At 37.7% G+C, this 14,244-nt stretch overlaps 1 protein-coding gene and 1 pseudogene across 1 annotated transcript in view; both read left to right on the forward strand.

Moving 5' to 3' along the window:
- The window catches only part of PREP (prolyl endopeptidase), a 292,033-nt gene that overhangs the window by 43,722 nt on the left and 234,067 nt on the right, over positions 1 to 14,244 (forward strand). The window lies entirely within an intron of this gene.
- On the forward strand, positions 5,271 to 6,143 carry LOC138153204 (AP-1 complex subunit sigma-2 pseudogene; annotated as a pseudogene).

A 14,244-nucleotide genomic window follows, 5' to 3' on the forward strand; every position in this document is an offset into this window, starting at 1 on the left:
GCAGGGGGATCAGGTTCCTGTGCAGTCATTTGTCAACACTTAGTTCTAAAGTGTTTTAAGTTATCAAGACCCATCTAGGTCCTGCTCTCCTGACTGGTCAGATGCTATCCATTCTACCATTTCATAAGGGGCCTTAGTCTTGCTTACTTCACTTCCAGATCAACTTGCTCTCTGGCCTTCTCCACCTCCTCACCCAGCAGCCTTGCCCTGCTTGAGATGCCTCTACTTTGCGCCCTAGTAGGGACTACCATTTCATGATGAGCATTGGACTTGCTCACTTCACTCCCAACTCAACTCTCTCTCCAGATTTCTCAACCTCGTAGCCATTAGCCTTCCTCCCCTAGGGGCTACAAATCTCTTCTATGTGTTTTCCCTATTATGATGTAAGCTCCTTGAGGGAACAGACTGTCCCTTTTTTTTTTGACTTGTGTTTGTTTCCCCAGAGCTTATTCCACCAAGCTGGCATATAATAAGCACTTATGACTGCTTTGCCTATATATCTAAATCATATAGTCACACTGAGACTGTCTCCTTTTTACATGCCGCATTAAGTTGCCTTCCTGTTTGCCATCATGTTTTAAGCACCATATAGACAAGACTAGGGTACCTCCCAAGGTTGTTGGAGTCAACATCCAAAGCCATGTGTATTATATCAACTACTTGACATCTGGAGATAACTTGTACCTGTCAGAAATAGTTTAAATCTCCAGGTTTAGTTATTTCTCCTCTTCCTTCTGTGCATGATGGTTTAAGATTCAAAATGAAACACATAAAACTTAACTCTATGGCAGGAAAACCAAGTCTAGGCATGGGGGGACAAGGTTTCTTGCCTTCCTAGAATATTGTATACCACTTGATTCAGCTCCTTCCCATGCACGAAGATTATTAGTTGAATTACGGTTTTAGGTTAATTTGTCTTACCTTCTACTAGATTATAAGTTGCTTGAAGATAGCAACTAGGGCATTTTCATATGTGTATTCCACAGGTAATAGCTAGCTCCCTGCAGGTAAGTGTATAATTTGTTTACTCTGATTGGGTAGTGCTATTGTGTTGCACATGGCAGTACCTAATAAGTATTTTTTGAATCTGAATTTCTTCTAATACTTTAGCACTCATTAGATGTACTGAATATCTAGATATTTTCTCATTCACTACCACTGCCAAGCAATATTTACTAATGCATTTATGCCTGTTGGATTATCTCTTGTGCAGGAAAACAGAGATCTTTGCCCACTGCTGAAATGCTTCTCACTTAACAATTAAGCCTTTGATTATATTTCTGAGATTTGGATTAAGTGAAGAAGAAAAATGGGACCAGGTATACTATGCACCAGTCACTTACTCAAATGAATGTTATTTCATTAATGTGGATGTTGCCACAACGTACCCCTCTATGTCTGTTCATCTTGTGCACTCTTGGCTATGTTCTCACATAAGTCAAAATGTTTATCACTAGGAGGTCCACCCAATGTTCTAGAAGTCTACTTTCTTTTCTTTTGGAATTGTGAAAATATTGGTGGAGCACTGGGGCTGTCAACCTGTTTTCCATTGCTCTCAAAGTATTTGGTCATATGTTTCTTCTTTGATCATACGTTTCCCTGGTGATCTCCTTTGCTTCCTATAGTCCTTCTCCATCGTCCTTTACCTGTTATGTTTTGCAGCTGGCTTATGCCCACAACGTACCTATCCATTGTCCTCTGAGAGACACTCATTTTTAAAATTCTTTGGAGACCATAGTGTTCCATGACTCAAATTATACCACCACATTGGCAGAATACTGGTATTTAAAGAGATGGTCTTTTTTCTCTGGAAGAAACTTGAGGTGATCAAAAAGTTTTGCAGTTTTCTGAAGGCAATCTAGCCTGCTTTCCTCCTACTTAATTCTGAGTTGTTGTCCCCACTGTTTAATATGTCCCTAACCATAAACACTAAATCAACTAGTGGGCATATATGGAATCTAGTACCAAGCTCCATATCACTGGAAGCACTTTTGCTACTTGAGGCCAAAAAACAAGTAAAGGGTCAATAAATAGTTATGGTCTTAAGACATTATAAGGTACCATTGTGAAATAGGAAGAGCTCTAGATTGGGAAAGAAGAGACTTAGGTCCTAGTCTTTCTCCTCACCTAAGTATAACCTCTAAGCAAATAATTTACTAGAGGTTCTCAACCTGGACTCCTTGAACTTAAAAAATATTGATAATTGTGTTTCAATCTTTTGTGATCCTATGTATTGTATATTATGCACTTAAAAGCATTATTCTGAGAAGGGGTGCATAGACTTCACTAAACTGCCCAAGGGCTCAGTAATGCAAAAAACATTGAAAATCCCTATACTAGTGGTTGTATGCTACCAATATATACTGTAGCTAGATCAACTTAGCATGAAGGTTCATCTATGTTCCTTGAAATTCCTGAAGACTATCACAATCCCCTAATTCATTCTGAAGGAACTAGACTGGATGATCTAACCCTAGCTGTCTTCTAGTTTTAAAAAGTGATGCTTCTCTAAGTGGGCATGAAATGGCCAGAAAATCTATGTGGAGGCATGTCCTGGGTCATGTTTCTATAGTGTTGTACTGCTTCACTGAAGACACCCTGTGCCTGGTTCTGGTTTGCCAGTGTTTCAGTGTCTGTATAAGGGCAGCACAGTCCATCCATGAGCACTAACTAGAAGGCTAGCTGCTCCTTCAGTGGTCAAGGAATTAGTGCTCACTTTTTCTTCTCAAGTTCAAATCAATATATATTTGCTACATGTCTGCTATGTTCAGTGCACTGTGCTAGTCACTTCTATTTATGGTAAATAAATTCATCTACTCTTACTGAAGATAATTATATATTCATCTTTATGACAGGCACTATGAGAAATATGCTAAAATACAAGACATACATCTTTACCTCCAAAAGTTTATGACCTCATTCAAATCACCTCAAGTCAATTTAATTCAATAAATACTTATTAAACATCTACTACACATGAAGAACTGTGTTGTTAGGTTCTGGGGAGCAAAAGGTAAAATAGAAAACAGTTCTCATCATCGAGGTAGGAGTTTTCGTCTTCCAGATAGGATATAGTCAAGTGTCTCTGACACTTTCTACTTGTGTGACCTCAGGCAAGTCACTTAATCTCTCTAGTCTTCATTTTATCTGTAAAATGGGTGGAGGGCAAATAACGATCTCTAAGCTTCCCTCTAGAGCTAAACTTTGATTCTATGAAGTGTATTATAGACACAAATCATACTACAGACATCCTAGCTCCTCGGCCCTTTTTTTCACACAGAAACCAATGGAAAGGGATTTTGGGCATAGCTATGCACATAGATTAGGCACACCTGGTCCACATTCATGTTGGTCGGAGTAGGTAAAAGATGATGGATGATTCTGATTAAGTCCCATTCTACTCTAATCATCTCATGTACAAATCTAAGGGAGGGATTGGTAAGAAGTATAACACAGGAAATAACACACAGTCAGAAACCCCTGCTGATTTTAAGAATAAGACTGTGAAACAAGATCTATTTTACCTTTTTTGAATTTGTTCAGAAATCACTACCTTAAACATAATCGTAAACTTCATTCGTAAGTTGTGAGTCATCCCAAAGATGTCTGTAATGACTGAGATAAAAGTAGGTCATTTATCCTACAATTATGACTATTTCTAATGCCCAATGACTGGGCAGAAAAATGAGTTAGAATCTCCTGCCTTGCCTGGAACTCCTACCTCTGGAAAGAACCTTAGGAGATAATAAACACCTTTTCCCCATAAGTTCTAGCTATACACAGTCTAAAGCGAATCAACCACCCTCCTCTCTTAATTGGCTCATCAGAGAGCAACCAAAATTTTTCTTCTGGGTAATCTGCATTCAGACAAACAAAATTAGTCAATTTTAAATGTTTTAATTCCTATGCCAAGGACGAGAGCTGAGTCCCAGCTAGTCCACATGGTTTATAGCATTCCATGAAATCAACCATCTTCGGTTTATCTTTCAGGAACTCTTCAGATGCAAACCACTTAGGAAGAGTATTTGAATAGAGTTTCCCCCAGAAGTTCTAGATACGCAAAGAACAAAACTGCCTCCATGGGATGTAAAAGCAAAGGAACATTCCTTTTTGTCATCTTTGACTTTGTTTCAGAAGCCTGAAGTCTTCTTCAGGACTGCTTAGATTACATCCTTTAAAAAGATCTAGCAACAAAACCAAGAAGCGAAAAATCACAGTTGATATTTGCCATATTCTGGGATTCACAAAAACAAAGAGTAGCTCAGTACTAAGTTGTCAAAAAAAAAGCTTAGTACAGGTGTTAAGTGCCAGCTGAAGCTCCTGAGTGATCCTGAAATTGGTCAATAAACAGAATGCATTCCAGTAGTCTTGCCTGGAGGTGATAAAGTAATGGATTACACTTACAGAGTGGGTCTTGGCCACTTAAAACTGAAAGAATGTATTCATGGTAACCGCTGCTCTCTTCTGGAACCAGGAGTTGTGATTTTAGGAGCTTAGGAGCAGCACTTAGCAGGACAAGTTACAGGCTGTTTTGATGAAAGAAAGGTAATAAGTCATTACAATAGAGAAATTTATCTTCTCTAGCAGCTACTTGTCTTTCATTCATGCAGTGGAAACTTTAGCTTCAAATGTTCTGATATTTTTTTAGCTAAGGAGTCAGCCAGTCAGTCAATAAACATTTTTTTTATTTTTTTTTATTTTTTTTTTTAAAGCAATAGGGGTTAAGTAACTTACTCAAGGTTACACGGCCAGTCATTTCTGGGTGTGGTACTGAGTATCTGAGCCCGGATTTGATCCAGGTCATCCCGACACTGGAGCCAGTGCTCTTACTCGCTGTGCTACCTGGCCACCCCAGTCAATAAACATTTAGTAAGCCTACTATGTGACAAGCATAATGCTAAATGCTTAGGATACTAGGAAATGTAAAAGATTGTTCCTGTTCTCTAGGAGCTCACAATCTCGTGGGAGAGAAAGCATGAAGATAACTATATATAAAGGAACTATGTACAATATAAATTAGATATAATCAACAGAGAGAAGGCACTAGATTTAAGAAGAGCCCAAAAGGCTTCTTGTAAAAAGTGGGATTTTTATCTGGGACTTGAAGGAAACCAGGAGGCAGAGATGAGGAGAGAACATTTTCAAGCATAGGCAATAGCCAGTGAAAGTGCCCAGTGACAAGATGGAAATTGAAACAAAAAAGTGACCAGAATCACTTAATTACAGACTATGTTGAGGGGGAAAAGAGAGGGTATAAGATGTAGGAAGGTATGAAAGGGAAGGAGAGTAGCCATGAGGTCCTAAATCTGAGCATCAGGCAGCCTTACAGTACTCAGCCTACTCTACACTGTCGTCAGGGGAAGTTTTGAGTGCAGCAGTAGTATATCTCACACTCAGATAAAGAAAAGAAAAGAGGAGAGGAGAGAAGAGAGGGGAGGAGAGGGAAGGGGAGGGGAGAGAAATGACAAGGAAATTTATTCAAATAGTTCTAGCCCACAAGCCCAAAATGTGCAGCTTTTTGGACTAGTGAGATCTGAAGACAATCGACAAAAGATATCCTAGCCTATATTTGTGCTTTGCTATTGATATTAAGACAATGAACTACTTACTTTGAAAATAATTCATCCTTATGTTATATTGCTTTACAAATATTTTGGCAGTGCATGTGAACATGATATCATTGTTAATTTTGAGAAGGCTTGTTTTATTCTGAATGAACTTCTTTTGGAAGGGGTAATTTGGGAAGCATCCAAGAAAAATGAAAGGGATGTATAGCTGGTGCAGTAGATAGAGCGCTGAGAATGGAGGCAGGAGGACCTGAGTTCAAATCCAGCCTCTGATATTTACTGACTGGGTGACCCTGGACAAGTCACTTAAACTCTGTTTGCCTCAGTTTCTTTAATTGTAAAATGGGAACAATAATAGCACTTACCTCCCAGGGTTGTTATGAAGATCAAATAAGATAATAATTGTAAAGTGCTGAGCACATAATACTGTCTAAATGTTAGTTATTATTATTACTTAAGGCTACTGAACAGGCCGACTTGCTACAAGAGGAAGCTGAAAGCCTATGTAGTGTTAATAAAAAAGTTGAACTGACAGAAGTTTTCTCCCTTGTTGATGTCATGTGGTATTTCATATAACGCCAATGTTCACTGCTTTCATGCCAATGTTTATAATAGTATAAAATGCTGTTTTTCTGGATTACTGTTTTGCTAAGCCATTCAAGCCTACCTGAAAATGCTCTGCTTTTCCAAAAGGGTATAAAAAGTATTCATCAAACTATTTTAAAGGGGGTTGAATATTAGCTAAAAGAAATTAGGTCTCTTCAGTTTTCTTAAAGGTTGAATTATGTTAGTTTCCATTAATTTATTTAATCTGTAAAAATTATGTATCTAAGCATAAAACCACAATCAGGAAGCATTCTTGCTGCATTACCACAGTCAACTGAAAGGAAGCTATGCTTGTATCATCTTAAAATAAAAGTAATTTCAGCATGGTTTTACATAATCAAAGACTAGTATGACATTTCAGTATTTATGGAATGAGAAAAATTGACTGATTCAATCAAAATGATCAAAATGTTAACATTACCACTGAAACTTTACATGTATAAACATATAATATAGTATATATTATAATATATAATTATATGTAACATAATATAAAAGTATACAATATAACATAATTATATATATATCATAATATGTAATTACAAACACATAATTATATTATATGTAAGAATGTGTTATAGATTATGATATGTTATATATAATATTGGAAGCTACATATCTTAAATTGGTAGCTTGTTGAAAATGTTCATTACTGCAAAGTATACTAGTATTCAAGAGACAGTACATTAAAAATCATACAGATTACATTAATTGAAACAACCTTATTTTACATTGATCATTAATTGAAAGTAGGAATTTAGATTAAAGATATTACACTCAAATATGAGCACATAATGTACAATATGAAAATGGTTAAGAGACTGTTTTTGATGTGAGATTTTTATGCATAATTATTTTTTTTGGAGGGGGGAAAGCAGGGCAATTGGGGTTAAGTGACTTGACCAAAGTCACAAGGGTAGTAAGTGTTAAATGTCTGAGGTCGGATTTGAACTCAGGTCCTCCTGATGCCAGGGCTGGTGCTCTATTCAATGTACCACCTAGCCTCCCCTATGCATAATTATTTACAAAAACTTAAATGAATTATTTTTATGCTCCCAAATACATTAAATTGACACATTTACCTCAACTCTCCATAGACTATGGAAAATATTTACTTAAATAGGATGTTATATATTAAAATATTGGTTTAACTTAGTAGTATTGCTGTCTCAATGCAAACTTATGGTCTGGGTTCATAAAATGGCCGTGTGAATAAGTTTGTTCCAGTGTTGGTAACTTGATTTGGTTAAATAAATTTCCCCTGTACTTTTTTATAAAATACCACTAATTTAAGGAATGTTTTTCTTCTTTCATGCTAGCATTTATATAGAACCTCCTATGTTCCGGGAACTATGCTAAGTGCTTTACAAGTACACATCATTTGATCCTCACAACAACCCAGGAAGGTAAGGGTTATTTTCACTTCCATTTTACAGTTGAAGGTTACAGGGGCAGGCAAGTTGTTTGGATGGAGGTTTGTTTTCTTCTCCAGGCTAGCTGAATTAATTGTACATTCAGAAGTTGGTTTGGTCAAAGTTGGATAAAATTCAATCCTTCATGTTAGAGAAATTTCAAAGGGGAGTCAGGCACTGAAACCAAAGTTCGTCGTGTACCTAAAAGGCACACAGGGTGACTTTCATATGATCCATATGACTATTGTTAGGTACAAAGCTATGTATTACAAAGAATTCAGTGCTTCTACCAATGGCTGTCAAATTTTGGGTCAGCATTCCTCTTCATGGGGTCAGAATGGAATCCTTTATCTTATTACTTAAAGTGTGAATTCCCTGCATACAGGGGTTGTTTCATTTCTGTATTTCTATCTCCAACACCTAGTATGGGGGATCCAAGATCTAGACCTGGAAGAGACTTCAGAGGCCATCCAGTCTAACCTCTCTATTTTATAGATGAGGAGACTGACGCCCATGGAGCTTACATGACATTTTCAAGGTCACATTTAGAAAACATCAGAAGTTGGTTTAGAACCCAAGTCCTCTTGTTCAAAGTCTGGGCTTTTTCCTTTGTGCCATGAAGTCTCACATTAGGCACTTGATTACTTTTTATGACTAAATGATTACTATTCACTCCATTTGTTGACAGAAGGGTGGAGCAAAGAAAGGGAATAAGAAAAACAAAACCTAATCAGAATAAAATAAGAATTAGATGACTAGCTCTCCACTTTTGTGGGTGATCGTATGCTATTTTAAACTAAGTATAGACATTAATACCACAAGGGTACAGCCCGTAGGCCCCCCACAGAACCTTTGTCACTGGTCACCAGTCCATGCTTAAAGAACCATGGCTTTAAAACAAAAGGCAAGTAAACCTTGCTAGAATTGGAACTCATTGTTCTAAGAATATTAGTCAGTAGACTCTTAAAATAACTCCTTTGTCTTTTAATGAGATTTCAGTTTAGTCAGGGTTGGTATTATCTTGATGGTGACATTCAAGTCTAGAATCACAGTGAAGCTAGAAACTGCTCATAGCAAATATGAGGAAACTGTTCCACATTGCCCACAGACACATGTGTCACTCCATCTTCCTGGCACAGGACCTTGAGCCACATGTGGGGGTGTGATTAAAATAAGAGGGTAGTAGGGGACAAGCAGTTACCTATGTGGTGGGAATGTGGAAGTGGAAGAAGATTCAGACTGCTATAGGAACTGACTTTAGATATTGATAGTAATAATAATAATAGCATTTACATAGCACTTTGGGGTTTGCAAAGCACTTTACAAACATTACCTCATTTGAGTTTCACAATAACCCTAGGAGGTAGGTGTTATTATTATTCCCACTTTATGGATGAGGGAACTGAGGTAAATAGAGGTTAAATAGCTTAACCAGGATCACATAGCTAATGTGTCTGAGACTAGATTTGAGCTCAGGAATCCTAATTCCCAGTCCAGCTCTCTATCTACTGTATTGTTTAGCTGGATGGGAAATACATATACATATACACATGCATGTACATACACATATATGTATATACACATGATGTGCATATATGGATGTATATATCCAATATATACAAGCACATATATCTTTAAATTTTATTTATATATCATATGTGTGTGCATACATATATGCATATATGCACATGTACACACTAAATACACCCACACAATATATACACATATACAAATACATATCTTTAAATTGTATTTATGTATCCTATGTGTGTATATACACACACTCTGTGTGCACATATATCTTTAAATGTTATTTATATATCATATATGTGTGTGTTTGCAAAGCCCTTTACACACATTATCTGATTTGATCCTTAAAACTCTATCGCATAGGTACAATTATTGTCATTTTTATTTTGTAGATGAGGAAGCTGAGACTCAAGAGATTTATGATCTCCCTAGGTAGCAGAGTCAGAGAAGGGAATTCAAACCAAGACAGCCTAATTCTACTTAACCCCAAGCCCAGCGCTCTTTATTTTTCTTATACTGCCTCCCATGGTTAAGCATCTTCTTTTAAGCCAATTACATGACTCAAGTGGCAACTCAAGACAAAAGCAGCCAGATGGTAATCCACAAATGATTCTACTTATTTAAGGCTCTATGGCTAGTTCTGGCCTTTGGAACCCCTAAGTTCTGCTTAATGCCTCTGCTCTAGCTCTTTCCCCCCACAATGCTCCAGCCCCCTCATTTTGGTTTGATAACTAACTAAGAGACATCTAGGTGTCATGGTAGATAGCGTGTTGAGCCTGGAGTCAGGAAGACTCATCTTCATTCGTTCAAATCTGGCTTCAGACACTCACTAGCTGTGTGTCTCAGGGCAAGTCACTTAACCCTGTTTGCCTCAATTTCCTCATCTGTAAAATGAGCTGGAGAAAGAAATCACAAACCACTCCAGTATCCTTGCCAAGAAAAACCCAAATGGGGTCACAAAGAGTTGGAAATGACCAAACAACAGCAACAACTAAAGGGTATACTGGAAATAAACAATAGTACCTTTGGTAGCTGGGTCCTTTTTTGGTGCTCACAGTCCACAAACAAATTCATAGGATCATAGATTTAGAGCTAAAAAGAATCTCATAGTTCATCTATAGTTTAACTCCCCATTTCCCCCCACTCCCCTTCCTCCTGCTCTCCTACAATAAGGAATCTGAGGTCTAGAAAAGCCTAAGATAACACAAGTAGGAAGTGGCTGAGCTAAGATTTCAACCTCGCTCCTCTGATGCCAAATCCTCTATTCTTTCCACTGTTTCATCCTGCCTCCCATGAGCATTGAAGACATCTTGCTCACCGGCCCTTGATAAAGCAACCAGAGGTAGCACATTTTAGCTCTAGCCATTCTGAGACAGGTAACAGAATTTAAAGGGGCATCTCTGCCCATCTCAATCTGTACAGGATAGTTAGAAGCTTCCATGAAAGTGGCAGGAATGACATTGTACCAATCCCCAAAGCCTATGACAGCTCTGAAGAGCTTTACCTGAATACCTGGATGTAACCCAGAGAGAAATCACTTTACCAATGAAAGGATCAGTGTTCTTATGGACCAAACTCTGTCTGCTGGATGAGATCACACTAGAAGGGCAAAGACTCCAGGAATGGAGGGATAGCAGAAAGGGCATTAGACTAGTAATTGGAAGATCTTGGCAAGTCTGAATTTGCCACTTACTAGCATTATGATTTCAGGCAAGTTCTTTAGCCTCAATTTTCATACATGTCAAGGCTGTGCTAGTGCGAGTTCTGGAGAATTGTTCAATGTTCAATGTGAGCATTTAGACCTCAAAAATCAGCAAATACTATAAATCAGGACTTGATTTTTTTTTCAGTTTTGTTGACTCTCTGGACTTAAGAAAATAATGGAGAAAATGCTAATGATGAAGATTAAATGTAAAAGTGTGAGGGAGAATACTTTTTCCCCACAGAGTGCTGGTTGTTAAATATTTATCAGCACATCTCTGGTAGGTGAGAATTATGGGGAAAAAGGAAAGGCTCGTAACATCATTGGTCACAGGTTAGGTAGTAGCTAGGTCACATCATCCAAGAGTAGTACAATGAGAGACACATGTTTATTTTTCTAAGTATACAGAAATTTCTGCTCTCCATGATTTATGGGTATTTACTTTATAACAAGTCAAGTCACAAGTGTTACAGTAAAGGCAAAATAGTAACCCAAGGAAAGCAATTACTGGATTTTGTTTCGTGTGCACAAATGCCCTGTCGTCCTAGCTCTAGCTGTCTTGAAAAAAAAAGCATGTTAGGTATGCACAGTTATGCTCTGTGTCAGGTATATGCCAGTAAATGTTTAACAACTGGCTCTCAAGGAAGGTGGGGAGGATGTATGCCTGATGTGTTTTTTTTAGTTTAATCTGCATTATTAATATTTTCTCCATAACTTTCTTAAGGCTAGAGAAATGATAAACAATATATCAAGTTCTTATTTGTAGTCAGGAGTATAAATGCTTACACTAAAAATTTAACAACCAGCTCTCAAAAGCCAGTATACTTCTGACTATACCAATGTAGCATTTACTGAGGGACTTTCACAATGATTCTTTTTTTGACAAAGATTTTACTGCTGTGGGGATCTTCTTGTAAGGAACTCTTCATCTGTCAATGAAGTTGCACCTTCTGTGCATCAGAATTGCTGAGAAGTTGGGTGGCTAGATGGCATGGCAAACAGAGCACTGGCCCTTGAGTTCAAATCCAGCCTCAGACACTTAACATTTACTAGCCATGTGACTTTGGGCAAGTCACTTAACTCCAATTACCCTGCCTTCCCCCCTCCAAAAAGAAAAAAAAAAGAATTGCTGAGAAGTTAAGTGATTTGCTCAGGGTTACACAGCCAGTATGTGCCAGAATCAGGACTAGAACCCAGACCTTCCTGACTCTGAGGCCCGCATTCTATGTGCTAAGCTTCTCTGACTCTCTTTCCCAAAGATTTTTACAAATAGACTATCTTGGGCAGTTGTAAGGCTGCCCTTAGAGTTCCAAGAGATCCTACTCAGATGTTCATTTTCTTCCACAAAATTAGGCTCATTTTGAAAAATCCTTTAGAAGAAAAACAGACCATTGTAAGGACGTTGGTCTATTTTGGTAGCTGTTTTACAAAATTAGCATGGAACCATTTGTGAAACCACCAATTCCCTCTTTTCAGGAGGTTTGAGGCTGATAAACAGATTACCCAGGAAATGTTCACACTAACTAACTGGTAATGAAAGTTTTGATAACTCAGTTAAGATGTACTCTTTTCTGCTACTTGATTGTAAAAAGATGTAAATACTCACTGAAAATTTGTTATTAAGCCCAGAGATTATCCTTTTTCTGGGAGTTGATTCACTTTTGTATTGGAAGTTTATTTGGTTTTAACTACACTCATTTTTTTAAATGAGGAATTTTAGATGCTGCCTTTCCCCAAAGACTGGGATGGCCTTTGCCTGAAGGTTACATTAAGTTATTCTGCAAAGGACATTGAGGTCTTTGTGATGACAGCAGGAAAGACCTGAGAAAAGGGAGAAACCTGCTGAAGGACATATGCCAGAGAGGGAATAGGGGTTTTTGTTGGGGGGGGGGGTGGATAAGGGAAGGGACAGGTGGGGAAGGAAGTAGTGGAGGGAAGGGGAGGGAGAAAAGCAAAGAGTGAAGAAGATGAAGGAGTCCTGGAAGTGACTATTATTCCAAGAGATGGCTCTGATAAGCTTATAGTAGAGCATAGAGCATGGTCAGTGACCTCTAACTGGATTCCTATTACACTCGCTGTCAGTCTTCAGTCGTGACAGAGGTAGGACCCTGTCCTTTGAACACACACACACACACACACACACACACACACACACAGTGTAGCACTCAACCATTATAACACTGCCAAAATAGCACCCAAATATAGTGTCTAGAAAATAGTAAGTACTTGATAAACGTTTAATCAATGTGTCTGAGTTACTCTTTTTTTGTTTACACAATTATTCAAATTCACTGCCCACTACATGTGCTTCTTTGGTGTATGAAACACAATGCTGTTGTCACAAGCTTTACTATGTCCTTAACTAATGCTCCAGGAAGAAAAAATGCTATGCCCATCATAACAGAGGTTGTTGGGTCTAGTTTGGTTTTAAATGCCATGCAGCAGTAAAATTGAGAGGTTTCACTATTTATACTAGAGGATCTTTCATGTTCCTCAAAGTCTTTTCATTACCTAGTTACTTTAAATAAGTTCTTCCCTTTGTTTCCTTCCCCCCAAGAAGAGATGTAATTTGCAAAATACATTTTAGTGAAGCTAAGTTTGATGCTTCTCCTGGATCAGGTTTAAACCAATTTATTTTACTAAAGATTTTTAAGTATGCCAGAATGAGAACAGGTTTGGTTTTTTTTTAACCCTAGCATAATTCAATTCACCTTGTCCAGATGAACTAAATTCTCAGGTACCAAAAAGACTGGTAGATATGGCTCCTGAGGCTATGTAAAAGATATTTTAAAGATCATGGAGAGTAGAAGAGATACTATAGAATTTGAGATCAAATGTCCTGATTTTCAAAAAAGGAAAGAGAATGGAATGTGGAAACTATACCTGTAAGCTTGACTTTATTTTCTGGAGAAATTCTGGAATGTTTCATTCAAGAGCTAGGGAATTTCTAGAAAAGGGAAGCAGTTATCTTACAGAGCCAGCATAGCTTCATAAGGAACAGAGTATGACGCATTTTATTTCCCTTTCTAACAGGGTCATTGAACTGGTAGATCAGTAGAATGCTATTTATAGAATTTAACTAGAATGTTAACGAAGTGTTTGGTATAATGATAACAAGGTACTTTGTGATATGCTCTTTTGAAATACAATTTTATTTTATTTTCAGTGGCAAATTCTCTCCTTCCCTCCACTCCTTCCCCAATCACTGAGACAGCAAGAAAAACAAAACCTGTTACAAATATGTACTATCATTTAAACAAGTTCCCATATTAAACATGTCAGGAAAGAAAAAGAAAGAAGGAAGGAAGGAAGGAAGGAAGGAAGGAAGGAAGGAAGGAAGGAAGGAAGGAAGAAAGGAAGGAAGGAAGGAAGGAAGGAAGGAAGGAAGAAAGAAAGAAAGAAAGAAAGAAAGAAAGAAAGAAAGAAA

This window comes from Petaurus breviceps, unplaced genomic scaffold (assembly GCF_028583685.1).
Source record: "Petaurus breviceps papuanus isolate PSGF00001 unplaced genomic scaffold, PetGlider_PUasm1.0 90977, whole genome shotgun sequence".
NCBI classification, from domain to species: Eukaryota; Metazoa; Chordata; class Mammalia; order Diprotodontia; family Petauridae; genus Petaurus; species Petaurus breviceps.